Raw genomic sequence first — 19942 nt, 5'->3', positions numbered from 1 at the left:
ATTTGACCGTTTAAGAATTTGTACAAAAATATTACTCCGGAAAGAGATCTCCGATCGAGCAATGAAATCATATTAAATTTCCTGAGGCGCTGATGGTACGGGTGTCTATGAGAGAATCCAGTACTAATGTATGCAAGGTGTCGCGTGAATGCTCTATGGATACTCTCGATGCGTTGCGAATGGATCGTATATAGGGGATTCCATATAATACTACCATATTCGATATGACTGCGCACTAGAGCGTTATATAGAATTGTTTTCGTTTTGGAGCCGAAACAATTCGAGTTTCGCTTTAGAAATCCTAACATTCGTGCGGATGTGGTAACTACTTTATTAACTTGTGCAATAAACGTTAGTTTGCTATCAATAGTTACCCCCAAGTCACGAATTTCCTGCACTTCTTTTAATGGTGCGCCATCGAGCTCATACACTGTAACAAGCGGTTTTTTTTTTCTAGTGTACTTAATATGAAAACATTTGCTTGCATTTAGGATCATACCATTTAATAGGCACCAATCTTTTATACCATTGAGATCACTTTGAACAAAAGCAGCCTCAGAGGCAGAGTTGATAACTTTATAAATTTTTAAATCATCGGCGAAGAGAGATGCTTTACAATATTTGATATGATTCCTAACGTCATTCACAAATATCAAAAAGAGCAAAGGTCCTAGGTGGGATCCCTGGGGAACACCAGATCGCGAAATATATGAATTAGATTCAGTGCCTCCTACAACTACTGACTGAAGTCTATTATGAAGATATGACTCGAACCACTTCAGTAAGTTTCCTCCAATTCCATAATTACTTAGCTTCTTAATCAATAAAGGGTGACGCCCATTGTCCAATTCTTGACATACTTCGGTGACAAAAGAGATGAGGTTCGTTTGAATTGAACGGCCCTTCCTGAAACCATGTTGCTCATCGGAGATCAAACTGTCAATATTTTTTACGTCGGTATTATCCCCCTTTTTATATACAGGTACAACACGAGACTTTTTCCATTCTTCAGGAAATACACCTTCTTTAAGTGATCTATTGCAGATAATAGTTAAGGGTAATGATATTGCAAACCTACATCGTTTAACAAAGAGAGGAGGAATCGAGTCTGGCCCAGCTCCTTTATTAATGTAGAGTCCTTTTATTTTCTGAGATATTTCAGCTTCACTGAAGCTCAGGGACATCAGAGAATGAACATTACCAATATCGACTAGACTAGAACTGCGAACGTGACGCTGACCACAAGTGTATATAGAAGATAATTGATATGAAAATAGATTGGCAATATCCGCTGCTGTTTGTGCTGTAACATTATCCATTTTCATGCAAGAGGGAAGTGTTGAATGGCCGCCTTTTTTATTTTTAACAAAACTCCAAAAACATTTTGGATTATTTGGAATGTTTGCTTCAATATTTCGCTTGTATTTAGTATAGCAATCATCATAAAGTTTATGACAACGCTTTCTAATCATGTGATACTCTAATTCATCTCTAGGATTCTTATATATTCGGAACCTCTTACGTAATTTTTCTTTTTCAGCAAGCAATTTTATTAAGGAAGAGCTGAACCATACCGGATATTTAGATCTCGTGTTGGTTGTTTTAGGAACAAATTTGTTAATGATATTGTTAATTATTTTATAGAACTCAGATACCATACTATTTACGTTATCATGGACGCATAGCCTTCGATTCCAATCAATAGTTTTCAGAGCATTGATAATAGAAACATAGTCACCTTTATAAAAATTTAGTTTTGCATTACCTCTCGCTCGCAAAAATTATATTCCAGAACTTTCAATATTTAACAATAAGCTAGGATGATTCGCATATGTCCTACTTAACACGTCAGGCGGGGCTGATACATTAATATAAGACATGTTACTCAATACTAAATCTAAAAAGCGGTCATCGCTATTACTAATACAATTAAATTGCTATAGGTTATTCATAGACATAAAAGCAACTAAGGCAAAGCCAAGAGTATTGTTATAGTTAGAGGGAGTCATAAAAACTTGGTTTGCTTGTGACTTCCAGTTAATAAACCCTAGGTTGAAATCACCAACTATAATGACGTCATCGCTTAAGTTGAAAGCTAAGTCAATTTTGTCCAAAAATTGTGTCAACGTCCCAATTTTTACAGGTGGAGGTAGATATACCACACATATAGAAAGTTTTTTTATTGCTTGATTAATATTAACATGTAATGTGACCCATAAATCCTCGACATCTGATTCCCATGACTCAACTCTGAAAGAAGAAATGTCCTTAGAGACTGCTAACATAACTCCTCCACCATCTGATTTAGTATTGCTAGAACTCGAACGATCCCTACGATAGACGGTATATCTGTTGTCAAATAATTCATTGTTTGAAATACTGGATCTCAACCAAGTTTCGGTAAGAGCGATGACCTCATAATTAGAAGTTGATAAGTTCCTTAGAAAGTTTGTCGTCTTAGTTCTCAACCCTTGAGCATTTTGGTAATAAATGTTAAGCATCTTATAAAAAAAACTATAGAGATGTTCGAATACAAATATAGGTTTTTTAGTTCCTCCAATACCAAGATGGCGAGAGTTTAACTTATCTTGCGGATTCTTCTTGTTAAATTTGCTCACAGTAGCCAGAACGACGTCACGTTTGCGCGGGGTACCTAACTTAACTACGACGGATCGATGTCTATTACTGTCATTTGTTAATTTAGTCACTCTTGTCACGTGTTGTACATCATCCTGAGTGAGAGGACAGTCCACAGTCTTGGCAATCTGAATTACAGTTTCAAATAAATTCTCTGATCTATTCTCTGGGATCCCATTAACAAGTATATTGTTCTCCCGTACATGAAGTTCGACGGAGCTTAGCCGGTTCGTTAGATCAGTGACAGTAGATTTTAACTTCTCATTATCTTTTTTTAAATGGACTATGTCAATATTCTTTTGTTCTAGCGATGATTTTATGTCTTCAAATTGTCGGTTCAGGAAGCTGATTGTGTCTTGGAACTCGGCTACCTTTTCAGTGAGATTGTTAAGTTCCGACGTAACCAATCGTTTGATTGTCACGGTGAGGACTGAAGATAACTCCTGTTGTAAAATATCTCGCAATTTTTCTTCAGTAACAAATGGTTCTATTTCGGGCTGCTGTGGAAGGGATCTACGTGAGGGCTTTATTCGCTGTGTTATATTATCAGAGCATGAAGGTTCACTTCCGGGGCTTGTTTCTTGAGAGCTCATATCATGGGCGCTTTCATCGGAATTTGCGCGAGCTTGCGATAACGTGTTTGCATTGTCATCTTTAGGCTGCCTCTCAGAGTATTCAGGACACCTGAATGACGCTTTTTGTCTTGCGACCATCTCAATAAAGCGCTTGCGTGGGACATTTGCACAATCTAGATCGTATTTTAGCTTACAGATATGGCAGCACAAATAATCCTTTTTTGGCAACACATTATGACAGCTAGCACAAATGTTTGAAGGCGCCATTATAAGTTTATGTTATAATAAATTCTAACAAAAAATAATATTAATAAATTTTTAGATATAAACAAATTATAAAATAAAAAAAATGCACATAAATTTCTTGGATTGGAACCACGACCCACTGATGTCAACCTGTCTGACCGTAGTCGTTTACACAGAGCTATGCGAGCAGTTATTAAGATCGAAATAATAGTATCTATTCCAGTGACAGCAGTACGTAAATGAAGACCGGCCACTAAGTAGGTATTTATTCGAGAACACACGACGAGTCACAACGATGAACAGAACTCGACAAGTGCACTGAATCTACGATTATGATTATAATCACTCTAAAGAAGTATCAGTATAGAAGCATTATTATTCTGTTTCACTTGTGTATAGTTATTTATATTTTATGTAGCACTTTGTTGTCGTAATTGTTTGAAATCACCACTGTTTAAAAACACATAATAAATATTCTATTATAATATTATAACTTTATTATATTAACACAGGAACTTACAAAAGTCACACACTGCACGTATTTGCCTTGCTTAATTAATTTAAAACAACATATTGTAGATTTTAGTGGAATTACTATTTTTAATTGTTATTTTACACGGGAGCCGGTGTGAACGGCACGCGATGCACGTTAGTTACGTTATAGACTCGTTTTACTTTTTCATTTTACTCTGAAGATCAATTCTGAACTTGGTGAGTCGACATCTCCTGAGGATGCCTCGTGTAGAGGCGAAACACGTGTGAAATTGATTGAAGACGAATCTTAGCGGAGTTTATACTCAAGAAGGCTTATTAAATTTGAATGTATTCCTTTTTCCTTTCTCCCGTAGTGGTTAAGCCTGAAATGCATTTACTATTATCCCTAACTAGGCATGCTTACAGGCGTCAAAAGGTTATTTCGCAGCTCAGTATTTCCTGCTGTTTAATTCGATTGGTTCCATAGTAGCTTCATATAATTTAAACTTCGGCAATTCCCTTGTCAAGATTACTTGCTTTGGGTTCTGTATATTTCAGTCTTTCAACGTAGACTGTATCACTCAAGGTTTTTTTACACGAAAATTATCACAAAAATACAGAAAGATACAAGTATATATGAGTACTGCCTATTCAATAATACCAATAAACAAAACATAAATCAATATTGGCCAAATCATCCAGTAAGCCAGTTACACACGTTCAACACATTGTTTAGATAAGATTTTTTCTAACAGTTTTAGAACAAAATGTACTGCGATGTTTCTTGGTATATACGGCATAAATAAAAAAGCTGCACGCTCTTGTGATTTCTCCGCAGGAGATCATAGAGGGGATCAGTTATTTTATCCTCCTATTCCATAAAAGCAAAATAAAGTTTATATATTAAGTGACAGTAACTTGAAAAGTATACGAAAAAAGTGGATAATATAATTAGACTTACCAAATATAACAACACAATATGACATGGAGAGAAGTATCTTGAGGCTCAGAAAGATCCGAAACAAAACCATCAGGAAAAAGATCAACCTGATAGATGTTTTATTTTATTATGGATTTCCGCAAAACAACGCCTAATTCAATAAATTTTCTGATAGATGTACTTGAACATACATTAAAAATGAAATGGCAATGGACAGGACATGTAGCTAGGGTCCCAGACCAAAGATGGACTTTAAAACCGTTAAGGTTAACAAGAAGGAGTGGTCCCTCAGGTAACAGATATCGACGTAGACCCAAAATGAGGCGGAGTGATGACCTTCTTACAGTGGCAGGTAAAAACTGGCTGGAGAAAGCAAAAAGTAAAGAGATGTGGAAGAAGATGGAGGAGGCATATACCTAGATGGGATAAAGATTATAATTTACGTAATAACATTAGTTTAAGTCATAATTTTTAAGTTACTAATATATTAAAACATGTAAGCTATACTCTTGAATAAATATGCTTATTATTATTATTATTAAAGATAGATTCCTAGTAATTATTCCATATAAATTAAATATAATATGATAATAAGCAAATTTAGCGCGTGTTTAATAAGTGTACCAATCCCCAATTTAAGTAAAGTCGTTAATCTGTTTTACTGAATGTTCGGGCGTGTATGACCGGTGAAACGACAGCTTGCGGATGAGTGGGGACACTAATTGGTGTGTCAGGATGTGGTAACTATTCATTGTTTTACACAATATAGATAATTGAGTGCTCTGTCTACAACAATATTTATTACTTCATCCATTTCGCTGCTTACGACTGATTTGATTTTTAAATGACAATAAGTCTTTGATATTTTATAAATGCAGATTATGCAGATAACTTTAGAATATTTGTCAGTTCATTTATGAAAATTTAATATACGTTCACAAAAAGCGTCACCTTTTTGTTCTTAATGGTGATTTTCATTATTATAGCACTAGAAATAGGGATTGCTTGTAAATAGTTCTAGTAGGCTATAAGATACATAATAGCTTTAATGGTAAATTTATACTTTTATATTAAAGATCCAGCCACAGTCCAGGCATTATCTATAAATAAATTTAAATGTTTAATTAAAAAATGGCTCTGTCATTAATCCTACTTTTCCACAGCTGAAGTGATCGAACAGCCTGGGACTTGATTAGATAGCAACCTATGTAAGTCTTGCAATATTGTACTGTCATTCCTAAAAACCCAAAAAAAAAGAATGCTGGGAGAGTTTCTTGTACCGCTTCTTCTCTCTCAGCCGCCACTTGTTTCCGAAGCGGAAGTGGTATCTAGTATATTAGAAATGACATCACAAAGAATTCTAAAGGAATCATTTTTGAGAAAATAAATTCCTTTTATGCCTTTTAATATTATGATAACTATAAAAAGTTAACCCCACACAATTAACGAAATTAGTTTTTTTACTAAAATAATAACTTTAAATTAGTTATTAATGTAAGAAGAGATGTTGCAGGTATTTATATATATTATAGATTTTTCCTCTATTTGTTTCAAAAAGACAAATAATGAACAACAGCTCAAAAAACAATGGGAGAATATTTAAACAAACGTAAAAAGTGCTCTAACAATATCGTTATCCACTTTTGTTTTGCTTCTAGGAGTGCAGTCTCGGAGCTTTTAAAATGTCTTACGAAAAATAGAGTTTGAGAGCACGTATTTCACAGTACGGAAATGTTTTAGCTCGGCACAATAACGCACTCGCGGGTATAAAGAGTAAGCGGATTATCAGAGCCTTGAAGTAGGCTTTGAATCTCAAGAAAAGCAATATCCATTATTTGAGATGCTTTGTGTGAAGCCATTGTTGCGTCACAAATTGATTTAAAGGCAGGAAATTGTGTAGGAATTGATATTTTTGTTTAGTGGAGAGCAATGAATTTCCTGCGTAACGCGTCTTTGGTAAATAGCTAATAATAGTTGTAATTAGTAATATCAGTGGGAATCTCCTTTGCACAGGAGGCCGGCTAGATTATGGGTACCACAACAGCGCCTATTTCTGTCGTGCAGCAGTAATGTATAAGCATTACTGTGTTTCGGTCTGAAGGGCGCCGTAGCTAGTGAAATTGCAAGGCAAATGAGACTTGACATATTATGTCTCAAGGTGACGAGCGCTGTTGTGTCGCCGCTCAGAATTTTTGGGTATTTAAGAATCCTGAGCGACACTGCATTGTAATGGGTAGGGCGTATCAATACCCATCAGCTGAACGTCCTGCTCGTCTCGACCCTTATTTTCATAAAAAAATAACGGTTTCGGGGGCAATGATGACCTAATCTAATGCTAGATCGAAATAAATACTTATTGCATGTAGTAAAAAATGTATAAGTGTTTGTTAATTTTTTTGCATAAGGGGGGGGGGGGCAAACAGGACAAAGACTCACGTGATAGTGGGTAGTGGTGAGGCAACCGCCCATTGACATTCGCAAAACCAAGAGATGCGTTGCCAGCAATTAGGTGGGACTATGCTCTATGCTTGAAGGCGCTATTCTTTTATATGAGATGCCCATAATATATGCTGTCAGAAACACGCTCTTCTACCGTTAAAAGTTGTGAGATCCATGTAAACCAAGTCGGTCAATTTATTGAGTCTGTACTTAGGATCTTTCTGTCTTAAGATATTACATAATTAGCTAAACTAACAACATCTTATAGTGACAACATAAATTTTATAAATATTTTATGTTGTAAGCATATACATTAACTTGGCAATTAACTGCTTTGAGAAAGAGTTGGTACGGTCATGTGGCTTCTTTTTGCTTGACTTGGTGGAGGCAATACCGTGCCCCAGATTAACTTACATATACGTATTATTTACTTAAACGCGAATTTCCTCAACAAAAGTGCTCAACGAGCATAAAAAAGTATCAAATCAAAACAATGTCCTATTTAGTGTACAAAATTAAAAAAGACTGTGAGGTTGCCAAATTCTTTTTCAGTTTAAATTCTCCAATATCTCATTTTTATTGGTGCTACAGTTTACATTTTATAATATTTATTACAAGGTTGTTATATTTTCAGTAAATGCATTTGATATTTATATCATGTGAATTCATTGAAAATGTCATTGTTGTTAAGATTTAAGTAAGTCTATCGTTAGGAAGTAACCATCTCATATTGATAAATAAGACTGGATTTCATATTATAATTAATATTTTTGAATGATGCAGAATTCTTTATGAGAGGATAATCCTCGAAATCTAATCCATTTATTTGTTTATCTATATTAATATTATAATCTTTTAAAGTGCGCCGAATGTAACCTCTGTCTTAATTTCAATCGGAAATGCCTGGCTCATTGAGCGATTTTTAGCTTCACTCGACTCGTTCGACTTCATATACATATGTACATATTTTATAATTGGATTGAATCTTATTGAAGGGAACATATTGCTTTAGCTGCTTTATGCACTTTTTTTGAGTTGCGTATAAAATGTTAAACTCGGGTCAGGTCACGTGGCCTGATTGAAAATTCGTAATACAGCGATGGAAATTTTTACAGTTTATTTGATTTATGGATGAAAGTTGATTTTTCTGAGAGATAAACTTTTTAATGTAAAATAATTGTAATAGTTCTGAATTGTTAGATTTTTTTATTGTTACATGAACAAAATAAAGTGCTCGCCTAAGGTAGTTTTCACTTCAATATCTAGTGTCGAATGGATTTTTTTTGTCAACTATCTGAGATCAACATATTTCTTATTGATTTTATATAATAAATTGTAGTTTATCGTATTGTATAATGTAAAGTACGGAACTCTCAGTATGTGACACAGTCTTGCACTTATCTGCTTTTAAATATTTAAAGTAGGATTCATATATATTTTCATACAATATCAACAACATGAATATTAAAAATTTATTATAATATAATATATAATTTAGGGCAATGGCAAATTTAGGGCAAGATAATATGTTTACCTAAATATCATGTAATCACACAACCTAAGAGTCTTTGTTTACCTAAACTACCAACGTAATACCCATATATCGTTCACAAATACAAACTTGCAGAATTACATTTCGAAATCCTAACTCAAAGCAAATATTAACCTTACACAATATTATAAAGTTACAACAATACTGCTTATTTAGACAATACCTTTGCTATATAAAAACCTTGTACTAACTCTAAAGATCTAACTGCTCGTTTCTGCAGTATCTGTTTTACAAGTGAAACTAATTTTAAATGAATGTTCAGGGAGTTTGTTTTATGAAAATAAGAGGCAAGACGAGCAGGACGTTCAGCTGATGGAAATTGCGGCTTCAGATCGAAACACAGTAATGTTTACAAATTACTGCTTGTACTGTTGTGGTACCCATAAACTAGCCGGCATCCTGTGCAATGGAGCCTGCCTGGTAAAGTATGCAATTTTACAGTATTAGGGATAGGTTGCCTATAAAACTTACCCAGTAACTGTAATTTACTTTACTATAATTTGCTGATACAATAATTTTCTCTTCTATAATTATTTCAAATAATTCAATAACAGTCCCTTTGAAATATTTTGAATATGATGGAATGATCCTGGAGGCTTGGGCACGGGGAAGGGAGCTGGTCTGGGATCCGACTTGCGTCGACACTCTGGCCCCTTCTGATGTTAGGTAAGTTGGTGCTGGGGCTGCTGCTTTCCCTGACGAAGACCGCAAGCGCTGCAAATATGTTTTGATCTCAGTGAGTCTTTGTGCCGATTGTTATCGAGAAAGTTGGCTCGTGGGGTCCAGAGGCGCGGAGAATGTACAGAGTACTATCTTCTCGCCTCAATAGGGCTAGTGGCAACCGCCTGACTGACAGCTATTTCAGTCAACGGATCAGGCTCCATCCAATGCATCCAACACAGAAATTCTGTTTGTATTGTTGGTACACTTCCCCGTAATGATAGTTTTAATTTAATGTTATCATTGTATTGTAAATATAGTTACAAGATTTGTTTTGTTCAAACTGTACAATAATTTAGAGATATTTGGAATTATTTGGAAATTTTTCAAATGTAAGCCTATATTCTTATCAAATGAAAATGTTTTAGAAAATTTTAGAATGATCTATTATTTTACATATAACTGTACAATTAACAATGACCCAGTCAAGCGGGTATGTATGCACATTTAGTATTATATATTAATGATCATCCAACAATAACAATCCCCAGCACTTTCTCCCCAAACCCTGCGGCTCCGAATTAAAATGTAATAGCGATGTTTATAATTCATTAACTTTCTGCTCTGTGAGAATTACATAAAACATTTTCACAAGCAAATGTTAAAAATGAGAGGAAATGGAATTAGGTTCAAGCTATTTTTTATAATCAAATTCGCCCTGAGATGTGTTCAGCGTTCCTTTTGCGTCGTGAATCATTAAGTATTCACTTATGGAATGGGGAAAAGTATTAAGTATTAAATTTTATTTCTTCTACTGTAATAAACTTGCGACCGTTTCTATATTATTCATTTTACATTTATTATTAAACTTAGGAAGGGAAATAAGAGTAATATAGTAAGTATTTAGGCTGATTGAATTCATAGATTATAGGAACTACTATTTCAGAGTCAATATTCAAAACAATTTTTTATTTATTTAGATTTCTTGGATCCTTTGCCTTTGGAAACCTTCAATACATTGAATCTTGCTGTTATAGAAAGAGGTCTGCATTCACCAATAGTGACAATATCTCCCATCCCTCCAACATCCCTGAAGCATGGTGACTGGACAGACATATTCCTGTGGCGTTTTTACTTCGGCAGGTAGTGTAGGAAGCTTATGACGATTGTCCATTGCATCTTCATTTTCTGAACATCACCAGTAAGGATGCGACCACGGATTGATACATTCCCAGTGAATGGACATTTATTATCAATATAAGTTCCTTGGATAGCCTCTCTCGGAGTCTTGAAAGCTAAACCGACATTCTTATGATGCCGCATATCCTTCCTCTTCAGGCCACCTTTACGGTTGAAGACCGTAAGCTGTCGCCTGTTTCTGAAACGCTTTCTCTGGCTGATCCACCATTTTGCACGACGACTATGATTACATTTAATTAAAACTATCATTTTTCGATAATCTGAGCAACACTCATTAAAATTGGCAGGGCATTTCAATTTCCATCAGCTGAACGTCCTGCTCGTCTCGTCCCTTATTTTCATAAAAAAATACATTATAAGCAATGATGACTAAAAATGTGTTATATATATAATGCAATGGAAAGATTAAAAGCAAGATATGTTTACCTAAATATCAAGTAATCAGACCCGCGAGTCTCTGTTTACCTAAACAACCACCTACGTAATACCCAAATATCATTCACAAATACAAACTTGCACAATTACATTTCGAACTCCTAACTCAAAGCAAATATAAACCTTACACAATATTATAAAGGTACAATAATACTGCTTATTTAGACAATACCTTTGCTATATAAAAACCTTGTACTTTACTCTAAAGATCCTCGTTTCTGCAGTATCTGTTTTACAAGTGAAAATAATTTTAAATGAATGTTCAGGGAGTTCAAATCAGCAAATTATACTAAAGTATATTACAGTAACTGGGTAAGTTTTATAGGCAACGTATCCCTAATAATTTAACATTGCATACTTTACCAGTTGGAGGCTCCTTTGCACAGGATGCCGGCATCTTTATGGGTACCACAACGGTACAAGCGTAAATGTGTAGTATGTGTGTCGTAGCTAGTGAAATTACTGGGCGAATGAGACTTAACATCTTATGTCTCAAGGTGACGAGCGCAATTGTAGTGTCGCTCAGAATTTTTGGGTTTTTCAAGAATCCTGAGTGGCACTGCATTATAATGGGCAAGGCGTATCAATTTCCATCAGCTGAACGTCCTGCTTGTCTTGTCCCTTATTTTCATAAAAAAAACTCCCTGTACATTCATTTAAAATTAGTTTCACTTGTAAAACCGATACTGCAGAAACGAGGATCTTTAGAGTAAAGTAGAAGGTTTTTATATAGCAAAGGTATTGTCCAAATAAGCAGTATTGTTGTAACTTTATAATATAATGTAAGGTTTATATTTGCTTTGAGTTAGGAGTTCGAAATGTAATTGTGCAAGTTTGTATTTGTGAATGATATTTGGGTATTACGTAGGTGGTTGTTTAGGTAAACAGAGACTCGCGGGTTGTCTGATTACTTGATATTTAGGTAAACATAACTTGCTTTTAATCTTGTCATTGCATTATATATATAACACATTTTTAGTCATCATTGCTTATAATGTAATTTTTATGAAAATAAGGGACGAGACGAGCAGGACGTTCAGCTGATGGGAATTGAAACGCCCTGCCGATTTTAATGCTGTAATATTAAGAATATTAATAATATTTGCTCAGGATTATTGAAAAACCCAAAAATTCTGAGCTTGAGACATAAGATGTCAAGTCTCATTTGCCCAGTTATTTCTCTAGCTACGACGCCCTTCAGACTGAAACGCAGTAATGCTTGCACATTACTGCTTCATGGCAGAAAGAGGCGCCGTTGTGGTACCGATAATCTAGCCGGCATCCGGTGCAAATTTTCCAGCCGCAAGACCACAAACTGTTTAATTCGTTAAATTAGCTTTAGAAGTAAACAGGAAACTACATGGTGGTACTTTAAGTACTAATCCTCCCGCAGTAATGTTTATTGTCAAAACAGATTAAGCGGATACACATAAAGCTTTTCCACGCCATTTAACTCGAGTAACGCGGCAAGTAAGTGTTACTTACACTTCCGCTATTTCTAAGTATTCTATTTGTTAAATAAACATAATTTGTTATGAGAATTAAAAGTTAAGTGACTTAGTACTTTATTGCAGAAGAGGGCTACTCGCGCTATTTATAACCTAGGTTCTAAAGCATTTTAAGAAATAAGCCTATTACTTTTGCATCTCAATATATTCATGATAATGTTGTGTATATATATAAGCATTTTAGTCTTAATCATAATGTTAACACTATATGTGTATTATATATGTTCGGAAAAAGTAGAGCTCGTAAGAAGAACATACAAGAAACTCAGCGGCCACTCTTATCAATCAAATAGAGTGTTTTACAATGGTCGTCATATACAAAACAAATTAGTTTGTAAGGTGCTGCATTCAATATATGAGTCGTACTTAAATAATACAAATTATTTCATGAAAAGTATTAAAGAATTAACTGTATAAATATAAATTATCGTATATCGGATGCATCAACCATAAGAGATTCAATTCATTGCCCGATTCAGGATGCTTCGTGAACATTATGGTTGTGATTACTGTCACAATTAGTAATTGCATCTAACAAATACAATGATATATTAACTATAACAGGTCGACCTAGCATCACAAGAAGTGCTCTGTGAACGGCTGGATCACTTGGCGTTGCGTAGACGTCGCTTCATTGTGTGTCTTCTACCGTATTTATCACGGGGAGTGTTCCGAAGAGCTGTTTCACCTGATTCCTGCCGCCGAATTCCGCCTTTGCACGACACGCCACAAATTAGGATATCATCCCCACCATCTGGGTGTGTCCTCCACAGTGCGTTTTTCAAGGAGCTTTCTTCCACGTACTCCAAAGCTGTGGAATGAGCGGTGTTTCCAGGATGATATGACATGGGTATGGACTCCTTTCTTAAAGGCCGGCAGTGCTCTTGTGATTCCTCTGGTAATGCAAGAGAATGTGGGCGGCGGTGATCACTTAACACCAGGTTACGCTTGTTTATCCTCCACTTTAAATTAAGTCATTATAATGTTTAACCAAGGAATTGGTAGGAAATAGAAATACATTTCTACCATAGGGAGTGACAATAACATAACATAATATTGCAACAACACTTTGTAATCGTCATGGGGAGAAGAACTGATAAGAAACTCCCAGCCCATCTTTTAAGTCATATAACAACTTGGCCTACTTAACATAATAACATAACTACACAATGTTAGGTAGTCTGCACAGAACCAGACAAAAACCATGTATTATTATCCTCTTTATAATCGATTATACTATAACGGCCTAACAAATATAATTGGCATAAAGTTATAACCAAGAATATGTAAAATGCTTACAAATAGACATTTTGCTTACAAATGGTTTGTTCGGACGTATAATGTTTCCCGCGTTTATTTGCAAGGCAGCTTGTCATTAGGAAAACTTCAGAATTATCATTGTATTGACAGTGATATCAACGATAATGTAAACATTTTGCATTTTCTTTGTTTATCGTCAGTTATAACTTTAAACCAAGTTTGTTTGTTAGGTCGTAAAAGTATAGTAAGCCTTTTTGTCAAAAAAGCTTTTATATATTTCTTGAATTTGTGCTCAGTGAATTCTAGCTAACTTATAAATTTTGTACATATTTTATGAAATATGAAAATTCCCAAGGTATCTGGTGCAACTTTAATCATTTTCTTATAACACATTCAGATTTTATCATGTTTGGAAACTTCAGTATGCATTTGAATTGAAATAAATCTACGAATACAAAATCAATGAAGCGACATTCTAGAGTCTGGTAGTTAAATGTGGTCGGAATACAGTCACATTGGTTTGTCGGCCGCAGGCGAAGAATTTCCTTTATTTTCAAGTTAGAAGTCGTACTCGTGAAATATCTGAAACACGATTTTAAACTTCTCTACGCTATTGCATTTATTTGTATAAAGGCATTTATTTGAATTCTGTTTTTACTGTTTTGCATTTAAATTTGATGTTTAAATAAACGAAAATTTGTTAATTGCTTACGACAGAGTAGAAAGTTAGCGATGAAAACAATTAATTTATTATAATTTTACCTAATTCAATTACAAATTTTACTTTTAAAACTTGTACGCAGAGTACTTATTCAAGACTATTTGACAGCTTTGAAAATATTTCAGTGGCTGTTGTTTATTAAAACTGGCCAGTAATTTACAGATATATAAATTTTAATAAAATTTCAAATCTCTCTGCAAATTTTTACAAAATATATGGCGTACTTTCAGGGATCCAGTACTCTGTGAACGGCTGGATCACTTGGCGTTGCGTAGAGACGTCGCTTCATTGTGTACCTATATTCTACCTCAGCTGAACGTCCTGCTCGTCTCGTTCCTTATGCCCATAAAAAAAAAATCAATCCCAGATGTGAGGGATACCACTATTATTATATTGTTTAGTGTTTTACTACTACTACTATAAGAAAATAAATATTTAAGTATTTAAAAAGTACATAGTGCGAGGGTATGGAACTTTACCTGTGCTCTTATTACGACTCGCAAATGGCTGGTTTGAATTCCTTTATATACGAAAGTTTACAACTAATAGGTAATAAATCGAAGTCGTAATAATCAATAATAATATCGAAGGACTTAACTCCATCCTTAATGAAGGGACAAGGGCTTGTGCTCATTCAGATGAAACGAAGCGTTCACCATTCAGATTCCAGGCCTGAAAGGGGAACATGTTGAGGGTTTGTCGTATTCATAAATAAATACTTGATATACTTGGCGATCAACAACCATACTTATTTATTTATTAATATTTTATAAAACAACTATAGCACAATTTTCTGTGCACAGAAAATAATAAGGCTCCTTAAATGGCAATGGGGAGGACATATTTGTAGGATGGAAAATAATAGATGGACGAAGGGCTTAACAGATTGGGTTCCACGAGAGGAAAAAAGGAAGAAAGGGAGACCACGTAAGAGATGGAGAGACATTTTCAACAACAGAGATCCCATTGGATGCGGACGGCACGGGAAAGAGATGTTTGGAAAGATTAAGGAGAGGCCTACGCTACAGAAACGGGTACTACGTTTAAATTTTAATAAAATTACAGTAAACTAGTTTAATTATAAATTATATATATATATATATATATATATGTATAGTTTAAACTAGAGTAAGATGTTAAATATTGCTGTAGTAGAAAAAAAAGGCTATTGTTATTTTTTTATTTTAATTTTATTTTATTTATATTACAATTTGTTATTTTAAAGTGACATCCCCCACTTCTTAAATTGTACTAATTTAATTTGAAACTAATATTACAACCTGAGAGTTGAACAAGACATACCATGATTTACGATCCATGCGTCACTCGAACGGTTGGTTTAGTTGGTAGGAGCGGTCGGGCGGAACCCGGGAGGCGTGGATTCGAGTCCCGCATCGTTCATAAATTTTGGTACTAAATAGGTGTAAATATATATAATATAGTACCTATAAATAAAAAAAGCGAGTCGGACACAGATACTGACAGTCGGACACACACCTAGGATTCCATACAATATTTTTATTATATAATTACAATGTATAGTTTTCAAATTATTTTCCTTGGATTGTATGCATAAATTTTATACTTATTGTATTAGACGGTACTAATTTTCAAAGTTCTAAGTCACCAGAACATGCCTTATAAATTTTGATTCCCTAAAGAGTATATTTATTGAAGTAGGCGTTACTTTGAGGAAATCCATAATTATCCAAATGTTTTGAGTTTTCTTTAGTGGGAATTCCGCCAATATTTGTCTTGAAACAATTCGCCTCTACACGAGGCATCCTCAGGAGATGTTGACTCGCCAAAGATAAATATTGGCGGAATTAACACTAAAGAAAACTCAAAACATTTGGATCCCTTAAGAGTGTCGAAATATAAGTTTTTAGCGACATGAGAGGCCTTTTTTACACGCTTTTAATTAGCTTCACCTGTATGTATGTTTGTTTGTAATTAACTCATTTGGGCGCGATTTTGACCCACTTTAAACGGTCAGATTTCATTCAAACTTCGTAGATTTATCGAACACCGATGACAATACATTAATTTAATAAAATTATTCCATTTTTCAATTTGCAAAATAAGATTTATGATAATTTATATAATTTTTTCATCTATCGCCGATAAGGCAGGAATTCATGTTCATTTTAAATTTCAACCATTATCTTGGGTCCATAATCAATGGGTGTTTCTTTAGTTTTCTTAAACTATTTTCTTTATTACTTTAACTTAGAAGTTTAAATTTTCACAACTTTAAGAGACTGTAGCCTTGAGTATATCGTTTTAAATTCAACTCGATACCTAAACGCGTTCCCGATATACAGGGTCTTGACAGACACATGGACGGACAACTAAGTGGCTTCCGCTTTTTGCGTTTAGGGTATGATATTTCTGACTGAATTATTTAAGATATATAATATATTTTGATGCATCCAATATACGATAATTTCTTTTGATACAGCTAGTTCTTTATTATTTTTTATGAAATAATTTATATTATTTAAACACGACTCATAATATATTAGATGCAACACCTTACAAACTAATTTGTTATGTATATTACAGCCATTGTTAAATACTCGTATTTGATTGAATAGAGTGGCCGTTGAGTTTCTTATGTGTTCTTCTCACGAGCTCAACTTCTAACAAACATAATATGGTAAATTCAGTAACTTAAAAGAAATATTTTTAGTGACAATTCCAAAGCGCTTAGCTTAAGAGTAATTGAATAAACTTGTTACATCACTTTACATATAATATTGTAATTGAAATGATTTGTAAAACGATGAAAATGTAAATCTTGATTTAAAAGAGTGACATTGAGCTTCTTTCTACTTCTTCTCATTAGCTCAACCACTTACGCACAGATAGAAGTGGTTTTGATAATTTTATTCTTAATTTTTTTTACTACTTAATCTCTTCAGTAAAAAAAGGTTTTGTTATTAATTTCACAACAATGATTCAGTATTTGAATTAATTAATTAATTCAAAGTAACAATAAAAAAGTAACAGTTGCGAGTTCATTCTCTAATGGAATGAAAAATATTATTTAATTATTTGCTTTGTTTCGCTCAGTACCAAGTCAGAAACGTAAGTAAGAATACGAATAAATAATATATAAAATCTCAACATCTTTAAGAGCTACAGCCGAGGCTGCTTTATTAAAATCATAAATCCAACGTCAAATACAGATGTGGTACAGACAGAAACTCGGTACTTTATTTAAATTAGCTTCTTTTGTGTCAAAATTCGTATGGAGATTGCTAAATAGAAGGGGGACTATTCCATACATAGCGTTTAATGTATTAGTCGATTTGGTAGGGATGCGTTTTACGTAGGGTGATCAATAAAAAGTTATATGTGTGTATTGCGCCAATTTCCGCCGTAAAACAGTAATGTGTAAACATTACTGTGTTTCGGTCTGAAGGGCGCCACTAGTGAAATTACTAGGCAAATGAGACTTAACATCTTGAGTCTCAAGGTGACGAGCGCTATTGTAGTGCCGCTCAGATTTATGGGCTTTTCAAGAATCCGGAGCGGCACTGCATTTTAATGGGCAGGGCTTATCAATTACCATCAGCTGAAGGTCCTGCTCGTCTCGTCCCGTATTATGATAAAAAAAAATGTTCTCCGTAGCTTTATTTAAAACTTATTTTTATCATTACCTGTCGACATCCCGTTGTTAAGCACTACCCGTTTTTGAGGCTATTTTAATCAATAAATTTTATTCCATATTGTTCTTATTTTAACAGGAATCGACTGTAATATTTTCTTCGTTTATTATGCTTTTTGAGTTCTAAAATGCTAACACGCTTACAATTTGTATGATACATTGAACGAAAATGAATTAATTCATAATCAGATCATAATAAAGAGCTGACGTCATATTACTAGACTATAGAGACTATTGTCTACGTATAACTTACTAACTAAGGCTAGACTACGTGTAAGGCGCATTGCGATTTGATTTAAATCATTTTAGGAAACTCTACTATTTCCGTATCTAAAGGCATACGATGAAAATAGTTTATTCTTTCTGAATTATAGCTACAGGTATAGCGCCAGCGGTGTAATAAGGAGAAAGACATATTAACTCTCACCCCGGAGCCACTGGTTCAATCCTCAATCGCCACGTATCAATGTGTTTACGGATTTTGAGTTCATGTAACGTACGCTTACTCAACACTGTATCCTTCCAAATCGGCAAGTGAAGTAGTGCACTAGATTTGTCACATACACAAAAATCGAAAGTGCCATACGGCACACTATTCCCTCACCAATTCTGACCCTTACTTTGTTTATAAGATGGTTTATTTTGCACGGTCTCATAGCTTGTTTCAATTGATTTCTGATACATTCACTCAAATCATCCTAATTATATGCAATCTATTAATAGACGTAAAATAATACGCATTGACAGAACGCTGCGCCAAAATCACGCCGATCCGAGGCACTGCGGCGCGGGGGAATTTGCCGACTTCTGCGGAATCGCAACGCTCACAACATGAGTTTTAGACTATGAGAGAATGTGCCGAGGTGATCATATTACACTATCAGATAACTGTTTTGTTGTTGTCGCAAGTAGCGTCCCACAGCAGCGCCCTTCACCGTGCCCGAGCCACCAGGGTAGTTGTAATACTAGTTTATATTTAATTTAGAATTCAATGAAATTGTGTTCCAGATCTTCGTGCCACTTCACTTCCCATCATGTGAGAATCTTCCCCGTTTCCGTTTTTGTCTTAATATACATTATCTATATCACAAATGCATTTCTAAATTGCGAGTAATGTGATGACATGAAATGTGAAACTTTTCATTTATAATTAATTGGACAATATTTATTAATTTTTATATTATTATGTTAATTATTATTTTTTTGCTAATGACATGCAAAGATATTTTAGCCAGCAATTTAATTATGCATATATTACATAATTTATTGTATTTAATTAATTTGCATGCTTAGTTAAACATGAAGGAACAGGTAAAACTGTTATATTGTACCATCGTAACATGTCATGTTTATACGCAAATAAAGAATTTGATTGATTGATTGATATAAAAATATAATATTAAACCAATCCTGTTAATGTGTGTAATGTTAATATCACGCCAACCTATCACCAGTGGGAGGCTCCATTGCACAGGATGCCGGCTAGATTATAGGAACCACAACGGCGCCTATTTCTGTTTCGATCTGAAGGGCGCCGTAGCTAGTGAAATTACTGGGCAAATGAGACTTAACATCTTATGTCTCAGGGTGACGAGCGCAATTGTAGTGTCGCTCAGAATTAT

The 19942-nt window shown here is 34.4% G+C and overlaps 1 pseudogene; it reads right to left on the bottom strand.

The window, feature by feature from the left end:
- Positions 1-10495: 10495 nt before the first annotated feature.
- LOC126976714 (40S ribosomal protein S11-like) lies at positions 10496-10931 on the bottom strand (annotated as a pseudogene).
- Between the last annotated feature and the right edge of the window lie 9011 nt (positions 10932-19942).

This window comes from Leptidea sinapis, chromosome 42 (genome assembly GCF_905404315.1).
Source record: "Leptidea sinapis chromosome 42, ilLepSina1.1, whole genome shotgun sequence".
In the NCBI taxonomy this organism is placed as follows: domain Eukaryota; kingdom Metazoa; phylum Arthropoda; class Insecta; order Lepidoptera; family Pieridae; genus Leptidea; species Leptidea sinapis.
The sequence above is the reverse complement of the archived record's forward strand: the minus strand, read 5'-3'. Positions and strand labels throughout refer to the sequence as shown.